The sequence below is a fragment of the Seriola dumerili genome, unplaced genomic scaffold (assembly GCF_002260705.1).
Source record: "Seriola dumerili isolate Sdu_G_001 unplaced genomic scaffold, Sdu_1.0 BDQW01000110.1, whole genome shotgun sequence".
Classification (NCBI taxonomy): Eukaryota; Metazoa; Chordata; class Actinopteri; order Carangiformes; family Carangidae; genus Seriola; species Seriola dumerili.
The window spans coordinates 7,927,100-7,933,099 of record NW_019174365.1 but is presented as its reverse complement, the minus strand read 5'-3'; the positions used below and the strand labels follow the sequence as shown (position 1 = coordinate 7,933,099).

The 6,000-nt window shown below is 42.7% G+C and overlaps 1 protein-coding gene across 1 annotated transcript in view; it reads left to right on the top strand.

Moving 5' to 3' along the window:
• Positions 1–6,000, top strand: part of LOC111223117 (CUB and sushi domain-containing protein 3-like) — a 262,697-nt gene that overhangs the window by 53,192 nt on the left and 203,505 nt on the right. The window lies entirely within an intron of this gene.

Below are 6,000 nucleotides of genomic sequence, written 5' to 3'. Positions count from 1 at the left end.
ATCTATTGCTATTGAAATCAGTAGGCTTACCATATCAGTGTGAGCTGTGGGCTTGCTTCTGACTGGTGAGGAGATCGATGTCAGGTTCCATTCCAGTTACAGCCAGTCTCAGAGACTGATGCAGGTGTTGATCTGTGAGACTTGATCTCGTCGGATTTTTTATCAGCTTCATGTGTGAAAAAGTTTGCTCACAGATATATGTGCTCCCAAAAACTGTGGACATCTTTGTTGCGTGCTTTCTTATGTTGGGGTAGGTCTCATTTGGGAGGGCAGCATAGTACTTGATCAGACTGTTGGGGCTGAATACGTCTTTCAGCACATCACAGGTCTGCAACTCAGCCAGCTCAAATTGAAGAGAAGGCAGGGTGTCGTTAATGTCGGCAGCAAAAGGGTTCTGGAATGTGCGGATTTCTTTAACGTGGACATGAAGCTCACGGAACCGCACACCGAACTCCGCCCTCAGTGTTTCCAGTGCGTCCTTGCACTTCTCGGTTGGGAACGGGACCGCCGGTTTCTCAGCTGAGAGGCTTCGAGTAGCAGGGAGATGGGTGGAGTCTTGTTTTTGCACCTGTCCAATAAGCAGCGCTAGTTTAAGCTCAAATACTTTGATGTGGGAATACATGTCAGATTAGTTTTCCCTTGCCTTGGAGCTGCAAGTTGAGGCCGTTTAAAATTTCTGACACATCTGTTAATAAAGGCGAGGTCCCATTTCCATTCTGTGTCGATCAGCTCTGGGACAGTTTTTCCCTTTGTCAGGAGAAAGGCATTGATTTCGGGTAGCAGGTCGTAAAAACGCTTCAAAACTCTGCCCCGGCTTAACCAGCGGACTTTAGTGTGGTAAAGCACGTCTCCGTGGGCTGATTCTAGCTTGGAGAGAAAGGCTTGGAACTGCCTGTGTTTAAGTCCGTTTGCTCTGATGAAGTTTATGCAGGACACAACCACCTTCATGACAGATTCCCACCTCAGAACTTTGCAGCTTGACGCTGGCTCGGTCACGATCAAAGTCATGTCAGAATATACCATTGTGTGAGGAGGTGAAGATGAGCCACTATTAACTATAAATAGCTCATAACTATGGTCAATTTTAATTAGAATGCCAACCTTTAAGTACGGAAATGTTATGATGTTATGATAGGAAAATGCAATTTAATAAAAATTGGTTGATGTTTAGAGGGATTGTCTGGGATCGTTAAGTGGGCCACTCCAATTGCTTTGGCGGGCCGGATGTGGCCCGCGGGCCGTAGTTTGGGGACCCCTGATTTATACCGTATGTTGCAATTCCTTTGTTTTTAATTGCCACTTTGAAAAAATTTTCCTTCTCCAGCAGAAATAGATGGTCAGGCATAGCAAAGTTCAGCATGTTATACAATTTTTAATTGCTTTACACAGGTTTTAATGCTATTAGGGTGGTGGAACTTTGTGCACAAATCGTTTTATGTTGATTGCAAGGAAATAAGTAAAACGCAGTGTGCTACAACAACTACAACAAAAGAAAAGCCTTCATTTAAATCTTTTGGGAAAATATTATCTTAACACCAGATTTTGATCACATGCAGTTAACTGTCCACAGAACTAAAGAACATAAATCTCATTAGAATAGCTCCTTTACTTTGCAGCAGACAGGAGAGAGTTTTGCTTTGTGATGTCAGTGTCTGTCATGACAGATAGTTGCAATTATTGAAGTTTTGTCCTCTGATGAAAAAGAACTTCTTTACAAATTGATTCCCCAAAGACTGCACACTCCCAAATACACACAAATACACAAACAACACACAACCAAACACTGTGCTATCATGTGCAAGGAGTGAAATAAATTGTGCAGAGGAAACACTTGTTGATTTGTAGTTGATGTTAGGCTGTACTGCACTAATGGTACAAAGACTGGTGACAGAGGAGGAGATGAGGACAAGGAGAGAGATGAAAGAAGACGAGATTAAAAGGGACAAGATGGAAACGAGTTGAAAGAACAGAAACAGGACAGAAGCCAGCTGCTTGTGTCTTGAAGTATACTTCAGCATAAAGGCTGCCACTGTGCTGTATATTTTGATATCACTTCAACAAGAATAAATATGAAGGACAGTTTTAAATCTTCAATTGATCAGCTTTTGCTTCAGGAGTCATGACAGGTGTTTTAACCATTAAGCTAAAACTCCTGCACTTTGTCTCATAAAGAGAAGGGATGTGGTTTCTGGATCCATATCCATGTTGAATCTTAGTGTAAACATTTTTTCTGCAAAGTTTATGATTGCTTATTTCACTCAGTACCCATAATTAGGAGTAGCATTAATGAGAAAAAACAAGCCAGCTGTGTGTGTCGAGGTGCCTGTTGATGTGGTAATGACCTATTTACTTCAGTTTGTTATTCAACCTTTACTTTGTTGATGGGAAAGTAAGGTAATGCAATATTTGTGCTTCTTAATTTACATTCTGTTTGGTTTTCAGACATCATATTGTCACTGCCTTTATGTGTAGGATGATTACTCGGCTGTGTCTGTGTTGGTTGGTTAGTTTCATATTTAAGGTGAGCTTGGTAGTTTTAAATTTGTGTGTGCTTATGTGAGAGTGTGTGAGTGTGTCTGTGTTTGTATGTGTGCTGGTATCTGTCAGTCAGCTTTCCAGGGGGTCTCTTGATGTTAAATTTAATAAGTCACGCTACAGTAACCACAGCTATTAGATATCACACACATACTGGCACACATACACACAAAGCTAGCTAGCTTAGCTTACCGCAACTGTGCAACCAGGCAACACACAAAGATGTTATCAGCACAAAGTGATGACTCTCTATCTCCCTCTCACACACACACACACACACACACACATACATAGAAGAACTCTGTGCACTTTTATTAAATATACTCAGTATACACCAGAGTATGGCTGAAGTCGTCACTGGAGACACGAACACACTGTCTTGATTCATCTCTGGGCTCTCTCGCTCCCTCCTGTGGGCCTACCATCCCTACTGTTTTTATTGCCATTTCCATCCTGTTTATTTTGGCCTCCGTCTCCTGCCACTCTCCATCCTCCCACCATATATCCTTTCCTTCCAATCTCAGTCACCTGACTGCCAGATCCACCTACTCACCTGTCTCATAATCCCAATCACCTGAGATTCCCTGCCCACTCATACAGCTGTTCCCAGGTTCTTCATTTTCCCAGCCAGTACTTAAACCTACCATTTCCCCAGATCGTCCGCATATGCCCCAGTACGTTTCCCCATGTGCCTGCTACCTGTGTGTAGTAAACTATTTTCTGCCCATCTACCTGCCTGCCTTTCTGTTCGCCTGCTAGTCAATCCATCTGTCTGTAACCCTGGTTTTCTTCAGTTCATCCATTAAATTTCTTTCACCAAACCTGCCTACCTGCATGTCTGCCTGTGCTTCTGTCACCAACTCCGTAACACACACATTAACAATGTCTGTCTCTACAAGTGGATGGTCTATCTGACAGTATTAGAGACATAGGAAAGAGCCCAGCTAGTGACCCGTAGAGACAGCAATGTTTATTTCATATATAATACTAAATTTGCAACTTTAAAGTGTTTGTGTTGTTTTTAGTGTCTTTTAGTGTTTTTGTATCCTTGTCAAATGCAGAGAATAATGCGAAGTTGTGATGAAGAAATAGTTGGGTGGATATCCAAGTTGATTTGTGGTGCACAGTTTCATACAAAAAAAAAATTATATTGGTGGCAGGGTGGTACTAGAGGTTAGGTAGGGCATGATGCTGAGACATCAATATGTGGGTGGGTTTGAAATGGTAAATCGAGCTGACCTTCTGCAAGCTCAGGAATAACATATCTTTATCCCATCAAGCAAACTACCAGTTCTACAAGATTCCTTTTGTATACTACTTCTCTTCTCTTCTCTTCTCTTCTCTTCTCTTCTCTTCTCTTCTCTTCTCTTCTCTTCTCTTCTCTAATAATAAACATACTGAGATTATGGTCAAAGTTTTATTCACACTTATCTGTCTGACTGAATATCATGCTAATGTGCATGTGGTAGGGGAGAGAAAGAATGCTCTGGTATTGATCAGCACAAAAAAGCCCTCTGAGAGGACACACTCATTTACTCTGTTCTGTTCAATGACAACTATGGCATATGATTTTTCTTTGAAATCCTCTCTCTCTCTCTCTCTCTCTCTCTCTCTCTCTCTCTCTCTCGCTTTCCTTAATGGATATTGATTTAGTTTTAGGGACATACAGTAAGCTTCTATCTATTGCACCAGTTGTGTCTTGCTAACCTCTGCTGCTTCTAAACTCTCTCTGTCTCTCTCGCAACCTTTTGAGGTGAACCTGTCTCTCCAGATGACAGTAGTCTGAGTTTAAGTGCAAATCTGAGTGTATAAGTGCAGGTGTGTGTGTGTCTGTGTGTGCATGTGTCACAGTGCAGCGCAGCTTTAGCAGAGTGACAGTGATGTCAGACACATAACGATTTCCTATTGGCTGTTGCCCCCTGAGGCCTAACGACCCGTTATTGATCTGACCAATTAGCATTCACACCTTTAATTAATACTGAAGCCTGACGTGCACACACACACACTTGTGCAGACACACAAGCGTGTGTGTGTGAGCATACACACACACAGATTTTTAATTAATAGTGAGGAGAGGGGTGGCTGTGAGAAGAGATAAGAGAAGAAGAGAGGCAAAGAGGCTGGGAGGGCAAGATGGATGTGTGAGCTAGAGGAGGGACAGTTAGAGAGAGAGGAAGGCAGATCAGGACTCTGACTTAAATCAGTGCAGCCCCTTGATATAAGGACTAATGGTCAGAGTGTAATGGTATACTGACTTTCAATAATATAAACAAGCTTACTTATGTTTGTTTAGAAAACTTCTATTAGGTCTGCATCTGTAGGTGTAATCTTCAGTGTGATAAGTGTGGACATGATGAAAATCAGCCTAGAAAACAGTTTGTTGAATTGTAGGGAAGTAAATAACTGCAGTGTTGGATACAGATAATGTAAGGTGCTGTATTTTCCATGACTAAGCCTATGAAAGATCATAATTACCAAATCCGAATGCATTCCTTTAACACGGCTGTCATGTACAGTAAGTCAATTTTAATGAAAAACCTGTCTGATTTTGCAGTGCCTGTAAACACTGAGGCCTGTGCCATTTCGTTTGATCATGTCTGATGGAGCTTTGCTCTGGTCTTCAGAAAGTCTGAGTCAGCCCTTTCAGGTCAGATCAAATGATAGCGTTCAGTGTACTGCTGTAGATTCTACAAAAAGTAGGCCTCAGTAAACAAACTAACCCATGATCTTGTTCAATCCTGATGGCTACAGCTTGTAAACACAGAACAAGTCACAGCTGGTGGTAGGAGCACAGACAGGGAAGATCCAAGCGCAGACACACACAGACAAGCTGGTACAATGAAGGAACTTTAATAGATTAAGTGATGAGGACCGAGTTTACAGACAGATTGATGGACAGGCAGACAACAGGTGAGCACATACATATTGCAGGAACGGGAATCCGCAGCATATACAGCACAAAGGGAAACAAGCAGGCTTAAGCAAAAGATCTGACAACTGTCTGGGGAGAAAGGGCTGGTATAAATACCAGGGAGCAGATAAGGGAAATGAGCAGATGACGGCCTCTGTAGCAGACGGGACTAAGGAACAGCCTCATGAACAGGCAAGATGTCAGCTGGGCCCCCTAATTCAGGACCAGACGAGACATTGGCCGGGACCGCCAACTAAGGAGCAGACTAAGGAATATAAAGTATGTCGACTGGGACAGAGTGGGATGGCCCACTCAGTGTCCGGCTTAGGGTCTGGCTGGTCGTTGATTATGGCACTGGGCAGCTGAAGCTCTGATGTGATGATGAGGACCAGGCTTGTAGATAGACAGACGGACAGGCAGACAACAGGTAACTTCATACAGGTGACAGAAACAGGAGTCCACAGCATGAATGGCAGACATGGAAATACACAGACATTAGCTATCAGTCTGGCAACTGACTGGGTAAAAAGGGGTGGTATAAATTAGTAGGTGTA